This window comes from Gracilinanus agilis, chromosome 4 (genome assembly GCF_016433145.1).
Source record: "Gracilinanus agilis isolate LMUSP501 chromosome 4, AgileGrace, whole genome shotgun sequence".
NCBI lineage: Eukaryota > Metazoa > Chordata > Mammalia > Didelphimorphia > Didelphidae > Gracilinanus > Gracilinanus agilis.
In genome coordinates, this window is record NC_058133.1 from 346443383 (window position 1) to 346455709 (window position 12327).

A 12327-nucleotide genomic window follows, 5' to 3' on the forward strand; every position below is an offset into this window, starting at 1 on the left:
AGACTGGGATAGGATAAGAGAGGGACTGAGAGTCCCCCTTAAAGAGACTAAGGAACTAAGAGAAGGAAGAACAGATTAAGAAAAAAGGATAAGGGGATAAGAAAGGGAGGAATACATAGAAAGGAGTATATATATCAAGAAATAAGAGGGGGAAGGTGAGGGAATAAGGAAGGGATTCTTAGGATAAGGTAAAGGAGGGATTTTTAAATTGAAGCATAAGGAAGGGACTTTTGGAAAAGAGGATAGAATACGAATTAAAAGATAAGGGGGAAAAGAAAAAGGAGTAACCCTTTAAAAAGTGGGCCAATTTGGAACAAAGAGAGCAAAGAGAGAAGATAAGGGAAGATTTCTAAGAAAGAGTGTGAATTAGAGAGGTAGTGGACTCAAGAAATCAGGCATTTGAAGATAAAATACAGCAAAAGGAAGAGAGGGACAAACAGTGAAGGAAAAATGAGGGGAAATACAGGACTAGTAATTATGGCATTGAATGTGAATAGGATGAATTAACAAACAAGCAAACAAACAAACAAAAAGGAAATGGAAAACAAAATGGATCAAAAACCCAAACCCAACAATATGTTATTTATAAGAAATATCCCTAAAAATGAGACACACTTTGAGTAAAAATAAAGGACGGAAGCAGAATATACTATGCCTCAGCTAATACAAAAAAAAAAAGCACAGATAACAATTATGATCTCTGTCAAAGTTAAAACTAAAATAGTTATACTCTAAAGAGATAAACAGGGTGAAATAGTTAACTAAGAGCTAATTAAATAATTTGGTTAACGAAGAATATAGATTGTTAGAAAGTAAGGTTTCAGCATAAAGAGTTAGACATTTACCTGAGGAGCCCTTAAGGAAAAGGAGAATGCTTAGGAGGTCAGAGGGATGGAATTCCCAAGAGAACCTCTAAGGAAAGAACAGTTGGGATTTTACCAGTGTTGGCCTCTTGGTCACTTCACTCTGGGAGGTGGACACTCAGAGAGGAGGAGTGTGATTTTCCCTGTGATCCCTCCGGGAAAAGTTTGGGAACTAGATCTGGAAAGGTAACAGCTTGGAGAGAAGAAAGTTTGTTCCTAAGTTTGCAGGTAGAGAGAGAAGTAGACACAAGTGGAGTTGATTTCCCTAGACAGGGAGCTTCAAGTTGGGGGGTGGAAGGGAGGGCTGCTGCAGGCCTCTTGCTGTACTGAGTCCCTACTGTGAAGGAAGGAAAAACCTCTCACTTTACAAATAATGAAAACATTGCTGGAGAAGTATATTATATAAGGAAACGATATTATTTAAGATTTGTTTTAGAATAGATTAGTAAGGTATATATATTTTAATAGATGAGAAAAGGAGAGAGATCAGCTTTGGTTTACCAAGGGAGAAGAAATCTCTTGTGAGATAGTTTGGGAACCAGTTTATAGATAGGACTTCTTAGATTAGGGAAATATATAAATACCTCAACTCAATACTACTTTCCTTTCCATATATCAATAAATAGGAATAACTTTTTTATAACTACTCTCCAGCAATTTCCTCAATAGTTAATACAGTAGATTCCCCTAATGGTCAACAACTAGTGACAGTTAGTGACACTGATCAATAGCAAGGTCAATGTTCCCTTTTATAAGGGAAACTATATTATGTTTTAAAAGTATCATAGGTAATGAAGCATTGCCAATATCAAACCTAATTATACCAAATGTTATCACATCCAAAATTTAAGAAAAGTTAAATGAGTTACAAATGGAAATAGATAACAAAACAAAAACAGAGGGGGCCTTTAATCTCCCCTTTTAGAACTAGATAAATCTAACCAAAAAAGAAAAAAAGAAAAGTCAGGGAGATTAATAGAATCTTAGATAAGTTAGATACGCTAGTTATCTGGAGAGAATGGAATGGAACAGAAAAGGTTATACCTTTTTCTCAGTGGTATGTGGTATCTTTACAAAAATTGACCATATATTTGGGCACAAAAAAATATAATACTTAAATGTAGGAAAGCAGAAATATTAAATGCAACCTTCTCAGACAATAATGCAATAAAAATTGTATGCTATAAGGGACAATGGAAACAAGAAGTAAAACTTAATTGGAGACTAACTTAATCTTAAAGAATGAGTGGGTTAAAGAACAGAATAAATAGTTTCATTAAAAAGAATGATAATAATGAGACAACATGCCAAAACCTGTGGGCTACAGCAAAAGCAGTAATTAGAGGAAAAATTATATCTCTAAATGTTTATGTTTATAAAAGAAAGAAAGAAAAGATCAATGAATTAGGAATGAAATTTTAAAACCTGGAAAAAGAACAAATTTAAAATCCCCAACTAAACAAATTAGAAATTAAAAAAATTAAAGGTAAGATCAATAAAAATGAATGTAAGGAAATCACTGAATTAATAAATATAGGATTTGATTTCATAAAAAAAATTTACAAAATTGATAAACCATTGGCTAAACTAGAATTTTAGAAGAGGGGGAATATCATTAGCATTAAAGATCAAAAAAATACCAGCAATGAAGATGAAATTAAAACAATTATTAGGAGTTATTTTGCTCAATTATATAAAAAACAATTTAACAACAAATGAGAAAAAGAATGCTTTAAAACTGCCTAGACTTTCAGAGGAAGAAATATAATACTTGAATAAACCTATTTTAGAAAAAGAAATTGAACAAATCATAAATAAACTTCCTAAGAAAAAGAACAGGACCAGATGAAGTTATAAGGAAATTCTAACAAACATTTAAGAACCAACTAATCCCAATATTAAACAAATTATTTGAAATAACAGCTAAAGAAGGAGTTTTACCAAACTCCTTTTATGAAACAAATGTGATGCGGATACATAAACCAGAAAGAGTAAAAACAGGGAAAGAAAATTATAGGTCAATCTCTTTCATGAGTATGGATGCAAAAATCCTAAACAAAATACTAGGTAGGAGACTTCACAATGCGTGTTAAAAAGGAATAAAAAATGATATGTCTTTGCGTATATCTCCCAATAGATCTTCCTTCTAGATATTAGAGGATGATTGGTATGTAGATCTTAGAGATAGTATGAATGAAGGAGGAACACCCACTCCTCTCACAATAGCTATCGATGTAAACTATCCCTCTTCTCCCTGACAGGCTTGGTTGGTTAAGCCTGTCAGTTGCTTCCTTCTAACAGTTGCCCAGATTGGGACCCTTGAAAGATTGGGTAGATGCTTAACCTCACTAGGCCCAATCTGAGGTTGGATTGTTAATAGGCTATTGATTGGCTATTGGAAACACTGGTATCTGACTGTGTATTGATTCTCCCCTTGCCAAGGGCTATGATAGAATAACTGCTCAGGAAATGTACTTGTTGATAAAATCACTGTATTAACTCTTAATGGGGAAAGGATAACAAGGTAATGGGTTTGGTGATTTGGAAACCCTATTGCTATTGTTTGGCTACTAAGCTAATCATTCATCAGGAGTGGAGACTGCTAGGCTGTAGAGGCTGGAGGTGTTCATCCTCTCACTAACTCTGACCTGACCTGGCCACAGCCAAGCCAGAGATTAGGGAAGGCTATTGATGTTGAGGTTGATTGATAATCTATATATTCTCTCAGCTCTATTACCAATGGTATTAATGGATCACTAGCTCTCTCTCAATGAGGTACAGATTACAGGTTCAGTTTCAGGCCTACCCTCTCCACCCTTCACCTCCCTCTGTCCCAGTTCTTGCTCCAAGAGAAGTTTGCTCAAGTCTCAGCTCTGAGTTCTGAGACCTCAACTGTAGTTCCTAGGGGATATTTATAGGGTGGAGCCAACCGACTTTTGCCCTTGGCTCATGGCATCTGGGAACATTCCAAATTCTCAACTGCCATCCCTGTCAGTTAAGGTGGCATCCATCTTATCCCAGATAATGATTTTAACATATGTCACAAAGATAACACAATGTGACTGAATGAGATTTATACCAGAAATTCAAGGATGGTTTAATATAAGGAAAATTATCAACATGATAACAAAAGTAATGAAAACCACATGATTACATCAATAAATGCAGAAAAATCCTTTGACAAAATTTAACTCTCATGCCTATTAAAATCACTGGAAAGCATAGGTGTAAGTGGATTTTTTTATTATATTGATATGAAGCTAAAACCATCAGCAAGTATTATCTGTAATGGGGAGAAGCTAGAAACATTCCCAATAAGAACAGGAGTGAAACAAAGGTGCCTATTACCACCAATATTACTTAATACAGAAATGCTACCAATAGCTATGAGTGAAGAAAAAGAAATTGAAGAAATCCAAATGGTCAAAGAGAAAATAAAACTATCACTGTGGGTGACATGATGGTTTATGTAGAAAATCCTGGAAATTCAACTAAAAAGTAGTTGAAGCTATCAATTTTAGCAAAGTATCAGGATATAAAATAAACCCACATAAATCATCAGTAGTTTTATATATTACTGACAAAGTCCTGTGAGAAGAGATAGAAAAAAAATACTCCATTTTAAATAACCACAGGTAGAATAAAATACTTGGGAGTATGCCTGCCACAACAAACCCAGTAATTATATGAACATCACTATAATGCACTTTTTACACAAATTAAGTCAGAACTAAACAAATGGAGAAATGTTCATTGTTCATAGATGGGCAGAGTAAATATCAACAAAATGACAATACTACCTAACCTAATCTACTTATTCAATGCCATTCCAATTAAATTTCCAAAAAATTATCTTTTGTTAGAAAAAATAACAAAATTCATTTGGAAGAAGAAAAGAACAAGGAAATCAAAAGAATAAGGGGAAAATGTAAAGGAAGAAGGTCTGGCAGCACCATATTTTAAATTGTATTATAAAGCAATAATCATCAAAGCTATCTGGTAATTGTTAAGAAACAGAAAAGTAGTTTAGTGGAACAAAACAGACATACAACAAACAGCAGTAAAAGATTATAGTAATCTTGTATTTAATAAAATCATGGATCCAAGTTTTGGGGAGAAGAAATCACTATTTGGTAAAAATTGCTGAGATAACTGGAGACTAATTTGGCAGAAACTAGTTATAGACCAATATTTTACACTATACACTGTTAAGATAAAAATAGCTACATGAATTAGGTATAAGAGGAGATATAAGTATCTTAGAAGAAAAGGGAACATACTAGCTATCATATTTATGGGTAGGAGAGGAATTTTTAAGTCAATAAGAGATAAAGAGCATCGTGAAATATAAAATGCATAATTTTGCATACATTAAATTAAAAATTTTTGTGCAAATAAAACAAATGCTGCCAAGATTATAAAGAAAGCAGAAAATTGGATTGGAGGATTTATAGAAAATCTCTCAGATAGAGGTGTCATATCTAAAATATATAGAGAACTTTGCCACATTTATAAGAATAAGAGCTTTCTCTAATTGATAAATGGATAAAAGATATGAACAATTTTCTGATGAAGGAATCAAAGCCATATATAGGTATATGAAAAAAATGCTCTAAATCACTACTGATTAGAGAAAGGCAAACTGAAACAACTCTGAGGTATTACCTTACACCCATCAGACTGCCGAAAGGGCAAAATGACAAATGTTGGAGGGGATGTTGGAAAATGGGGACACTGATGCACTGTTAATGGCACTGTATACTGTTTCAACTATTTTAGAGAGCAACTTGGAATTATATCCAGAAAGTTATGAAACTGTATATGCCCTTTGACCCAAAAATACCATTTCTGGGTCTGTTTCCCAAGGAGATTAGAGAAAGGGGAAAGGAAACCATTTGACCCAAAATTTTTATAGCAACTCTCTTCCAGGTGGCAAAGAATTGGAAATTAAGGAGATGCCCATCAATTGGGCAATGACTGAGCAAGTTATGGTATATGATCATGGTGGAATATTACTGTGCCATAAAAAACAATGAGCAGAGCAGATCAGTTTTTTAAAAAAAGTTTGGAAAGAACTACATGATATAATGAAATGAAATGAATAGAACCAGAAGAACAGTATACACAGCCACAGAATTAATGCTAGAAGAATAAACTGTGAATGTTATCTCCAGAAAGTGAACGGAAAGGTGAAACATGAAAGATTTATTTTCTATGTACATATTGGTCTCCCTGATGATGTCTTCTTTCATGTGGGGTGGGTGGGGAGGGACTTGGACTCTTGTGGATAGCATTTTTAAAATAGATATGAAGAAAAGTTAGCTAAATCTATAGAAGATTTGTGATTTCATTTGTGTACAATCTTTTTCTTTGTACATGGAAATGCTTATTTTATTTGGTTTTATAAAAATTAGAATAATAATTTAAATTTTTTTAATTAAAAAAATTTTAGAAAAGAAAGAAAAACAAGGTTATAGTCTCTCCACAGATAAAGTGACAAATTGTGTGAAAAAAAAAGAACTCTGAGCTGATATATGACCTAGACAAGTGAACTGTCAAGACCGACTTAGTTCAACAAAAAATTGTTCTATATGAAAGTCCACATTACCTTAAAGAAACAGTGTCTTACAACTAGGTCAGTATGATAAAGTGTTATTTGACACACAAATTCTTAAATATTATATGCCCTAAAAGAAAAGATCAGGCTGTAATGTATTTTTCTCCTCCCCCCAAGAAGGAGAGGCTAGAAACATGAGCCAGAGAAACACCTACTATGTTTGCAGTGTTGTACTAGTTATTGGAGATGAAAAAAAAATTTAAACTAGTCCCCAGCTCTAAAGGAGCTTAAAAAGAAAAGCACAAGTTAATTTGTTACACTAATCATGAAATCAGAGCACTCATTTTGTTCACCAGGAAAGCAGTTGCCCAAATCCATAGTCTCTTCACCTGCTGCCTCACTATCCATACCAGAAATAGGCTTGCCTTGTCTGACATGCTTCTGTTACCCTGCATGTTTTTCTAGGAATAATTGAATGCAGTAGGCAATATTGTACTTCAGATTGCTAGAAACCTTAAAGCACAGCATATTGAAAAGTCAGGCCTTAATAATAAGGCCAGTGCAGCCTTATCCTTACCATTACCTTCTGAGCCCTAACCTAACTTCTCTAGTATACTTGGGTCAACAATCACAGGATCTTATATTTAAAGATCGTGGGATTCTCTAGATTTCTAGAAACAAAATCATAATGTCATGCTGATGGATGACAATCGGGAAAAGAACAATACTTCCAACATGGGACTGGGGTAGTAAGGGAGATGGAGGAGAGTAAATATTAGTCCCTTAAGAAATATTATGAATGAAGGAAAAGAAAATAATCCATGCATAGGATGATTTGCAGTATGTAGGTTATAACTGAGTGATGTGAGAAACTTCTGTCACTGCAATGTGGACAGGTTTTCCCTGATATATCATTTGCATAGCAATTATCCTGTGACATTCTGGGCTAAACCTGACTCATGCCAGTCTTGTGGCAGTTAAAGTTTGATATTGAAATAAAATGAGGCATTTGTATGTCATTTTATAACTAAGAAAATGAGATTTATTAAGCCACAGTTGGAGAAGGAAATACAAGGGTAAGAATTAAGAACATCTCAGGTTGATTCAGCAGAGTAAAGTATCTTTACCTGAGTTGCTCATTGTAATAAGCAGCCAAGCATTAAGCAATGAGGAAATGATATTACTAATCTAAGCCTAGAATTCTCTAAGTCAACTAAGTCTTGAGAAAGGTCTCATTCACTTAAAAAAATTTTTTTTTAAATCCTTACCTTCCAACTTAGAATCAATATTGATTCTAAGACAGAAGAGTGGTAAGGGCTAAACAATGGGGGTTAAGTGACTTGTCCAGGGTCACACAACTAGGAAGTGTCTGAGGCCAAATTTTAACCCTGGACCTCCTGTCTCTGGGCCACCCAGCTGCCCCTGGTCTCATTAATTTTTAAGGAAAAACTAGCCTAACTTGGAAAGGAGTAGCAGGAGGAAGTTAAGATATTGCTCCTAACTAAATGGTTTGAATCTTGTGTAATTTGCAAAGACAGAAATGGTGACCTCCATATTGAACCTCTGTGGCATGCTCTGACCCCTTATAACTTCTCAGAAAAAAAGTTCTTGATCCTACTGTACAAGAAAAAAATAATGTTGATTGTATTTGTCATATCCAATGTCAGATGTTATAGCCAATTGTTACTAGAGTATTGTGGATTTAGAGCTGGAAAGGACCTTACAGATCATATCATCCAACTTTCTCATTTTAGAGATGGAGAAATTAAGGTCCAAAGAGGCTAAATGATTTGTCCCAAGATCACAAAATTAATTAAGTGATTAAAAATGGGATACAAACTCAAGACTTCTATTCCCAAATTCAGTCAATGAATGCAAAAAGCATTTATTAAATACCGTGCTAAATGCTAGGTATAAAAATACAAAAGTGAAAGGATCCCAGCCTTCAAGAAGTTTACATTCTAATGGTGGATGCAATATATAAGGGAGAATAGTGACCAAGGAAAGGAGTTATGGTGTGAGGAAACTTGAATTTGGTAAGTGGAATAATAGAGCAATTTGTTAACAAGCCCAGTTCAAAGGTAATTGTAGTGGTGATTTGATTATGGTTCTCTGAGAAAGAGATGGAAATGAAGGGTGGGAAGCAGGTACATTCTAAAGGTAGAAAATGGCCAGGGTAAAGATAAGATGCATGGTTCCAGGAAACGCTGAGTCTGTGGCATAATGCTTTTCAGATGTGACCTCTGGCAGTCCTTTTTATTTTATTTTATTTTATTTTACTTTATTTTTTAGAAAAAATTTCCATGGTTACATGATTCATGTTCTTACTTTCCCCTTTACTCCTCCCCCCCTCCATAGCCAATGCACATTTCCACTGGTTTTAACATGTCATCTATCAAGACCTATTTACAAATTGTTGATAGTTGCATTGGTGTGGTCCTTTCGAGTCTACATCCCCAAACATGTCCACATCACCCCATGTGTTCAAGCAGTTGTTTTTCTTCTGTGCTTCCATTCCTGTAATTCTTCCTCTGAATGTGAGTAGTGTTCCAATGGTGGCAGTCCATTTTAAAGGTAGAGAAATAGCATCAGGAGGATCATCAGGACAGAAATGGTAGAATGAAATGAGAATACATGGTCTCAGGAAAAAGACAATAAGACGTGATATAGAAGACCATAAAGCATGATAACTATCTTCAAGAGTTTGGAAGGTTCTCATATAGTAGAGAGGATAGACTTGGTCTGCTTGGCCCCAGAGGGAAAGAAGTAGAACAAAGGATAGAAGAGATTTGGGGTTGAGATGGCAAAGAACTGTCTAATAGTTACAGATAGATGTAAACAGAATGAGCTGCTCCAGGAGGTAGGGTTTGTTTTTTAAGACCATTTGTTATTGGAGGTCTTTAAGCAAAAGCTGGATAGCCACATGCTGGTATATTATAGAAAGAAATCTTGTTCAGGTACAGATTGAGCTGAATGACTCAAAGGTCCCTTCAAACTCTACTTTCAATTCTAGGATTTTTATACAACACCTGAGTGTGCTTACTCAGTTTCATAGAACATTTGTATGGTGTTTTTCACTTACCTAGTTATAAATAATCATATTTGTAGCCCTTTGTAGATAGAATGAATTAGTAAAAATATTTTCTTCCTGATAGATTAAAAAACTCCTTTATACCACAATATCAAGTATGTTTGTACTTATTTTTCTTGAAAAAAAAATGGGGAAAACATGATATATATAGAAATAAAGTATGAGGAAAATACTATGTATAACAGGGATGCTCCTAGACTAGATGTGTACCACAATGCTTTCTATTAATCAGTTTCTATCTACAGAATAACTGGGCCAAGAGAAAACCACCACGAGGCATCTTCTGTATTGTTCCAAATATTACATATGATGTGTGATTTCTTAGGAATAAAGGAAACAAAGTATTTTTGAAATGTTTCCTCAATAACAAAAAGCCTCACATCTTATAGTTGGCTTCAGATCATTCTGTATATCTCCTACACTCTTCTGATAGAGTATATTAATTTGACTTTGAATCTTTCTTTTTTATCTTTAAAACCCTTATCTTCTTTCTTGGAATCAATACTGGGTATTGGTTCCAAGGCAGAAGAATGGTAAAGGCTAGGCAATGGGGTTAAGTGACTTGCCCAGGGTCACACAGCTAGGAAGTGTCTGAGGCCAGATTTGACCCCAGGACCTTCCGTCTCTGGGCCTGGCTCCCACACAGTGAGCCACCCAGCTACCCCCTGGATCTTTCTTTTCCAGCCCTAAATCAGCAATCATACTCTTATCTATCAGTAAGATGACTGTGAATGATAGATAATCTGGGCATCTTCCCTATGTTGTAATGAATGACTAGTCTAAGATTCTCTGTGCACCATTAGGAGAGATATCACATACATATCATTAAGCCAAAGGTAAGATTTTCATCAGTTAAATGAATTCTGAAATTATTCTAATGTACTTCCACAACATCTCCTGTCTCCTATTTCCTTTTGCCCTCCTATTTTTTAAACCCTTAACTTCCGTCCTAGACTCAATACCATGTATTGGTCCAGGGCAGAATGGCTGTAAGAGGGTTAAATGATTTGTCCTGGGTAATATAAGTAGGAAGTGACTGATGCCATATTTGAACCCACGACCTCCCATCTGTAGGGCTGAGTCCCAATCCACTGAGCCCTCTGGCTGCCTCCTGCCCTCCTTTTTAAAAAAAATTAATTTTTTGTTTCTTTTATATAATGTCACTTCCTGATATTCTTCTACCCTAAAAGAACTTTCTGATGTAACAAAGAAAAGGAGGTAAACAAAATAAACAGACACCTCCACCATCTCTGATAACATATGCATCATTCTATATTCATAGTCTACTTTTTCTACAATAAGAAGAGAAGATATTTTTGTCACTAGTCTCCAATGATTCATCATTCCATTTATCCATTTCCTGATGTTTTTTAGTATTGTTTTTCTCTAAACTTTTGTGGCTATTGTGTATTTTATTCTGTTTGTTTACATTTAGTCATCCAGACAGAGTGCAACAAATCTTCAGACATCTACCAATTTGGAGCAATCCCAACCCCTCAATGGTCCAGCAAGTCATGTCAGCATAGACAGGGTGGTCCTCTGGCCAGCAAAGTCCTGGCTTTTTTTTTTAACCCATGGACAGTTGGGGAAGGAAGAACTCTGGAAGATATTAGTCCTATCATACCCTGTATTTTCTATTACAAGGCAAATAGGATAGATATGATTCCTCTTTTTTTCTTCCTTCTCTTGACTTATTAAAAATGTTACAAGTAGTTTTGATTAGCTAGAGTAAAGGAGGAGAGTGTCAATTCAATGTCCCAAAAGTAAACACGAGGATAAAATGGAACAGATCTAAACTGGGGGAAAAATATGGCTGCAATTAAAAACAGAGAACATTCTTTTAATGGATTAAGAGTATATTCTCTCTGTGGAAGATGTGGAATCTTTCATTTGAAGACTTTTAAGAGTAGGAATTATCTCAAAGGGTTAGTCTGGTGAATTTAAGAGCAGCAAAGTTGTCACATGCCCTTTTAAGGTTACCATCAGATGTAGCCTCAGCATCAGAAATTGAACACAATTCAAATTGTTTTTCCCTATTTCCCAATTTAATAATATTATTCCTCTCCTGTAATTCTCTTTCTTTATCCTTGAATTCTTGCTTCATATAACCACTCTCACTCCCTAAAGGCTGCTGACTGTCAGGAGTAGTAGCAGGTCCAAAGCCTTTGAAAACTGGGTAAGAGCAGTTGAACAGGTGTGAAATGTGTTTTCTTAAAACTTGTTTACAAGCAGATGAAAGAATGTTTAACCAACATTCACACCTCTTCAGCTGCTCCTGTCAGGTCTTCAAAGTCTCTGTTCTATAGGGGACTGACTTCCTAGGTTGATAACCAAACTTCTGCCCAGGATGAATAACAGCGTATTGTAGCAGTAGCTTCTAGAATTCACATCTGTCTAAGCAATGTCAGTAAATAATTTGCATCCATTCAATGATTTGAAAGTCTGGTGAATGGCTCACTGAATATGTGACCCAAGGAAAGCAGTGTGGTACTATGAGAAGATTTGGATTTAGATATCCATTCAAGGTGTAAATCTTACCTGTCATTTAAGTGCTGTTAGACCTTATGAAAACCATTTTACTTCTCTGTGCTCAGTTTCCTAATGTATAATATAAGGGCTTTAGACTTGATGACCTCTAAAGTCCTTTCCAACTTTAAATTTATAATCTTACTGGATATAAGTGAACCTGCAGAGATGAGTCAATCAATGCCTTTGACTGCCTTTTAATATCCCTAAACAAGGGCTTTTTAATAAAAATTACATATTAATAAATAGAGAAAGAAAGAGAGAGAAAAAGAAAGAAAGAAAGAAAGAAA

The 12327-nt window shown here is 35.0% G+C and overlaps 1 pseudogene; it reads left to right on the forward strand.

The window, feature by feature from the left end:
- Positions 1-10024: 10024 nt before the first annotated feature.
- The window catches only part of LOC123246537, a 6634-nt pseudogene continuing 4331 nt past the window's right edge, over positions 10025-12327 (forward strand).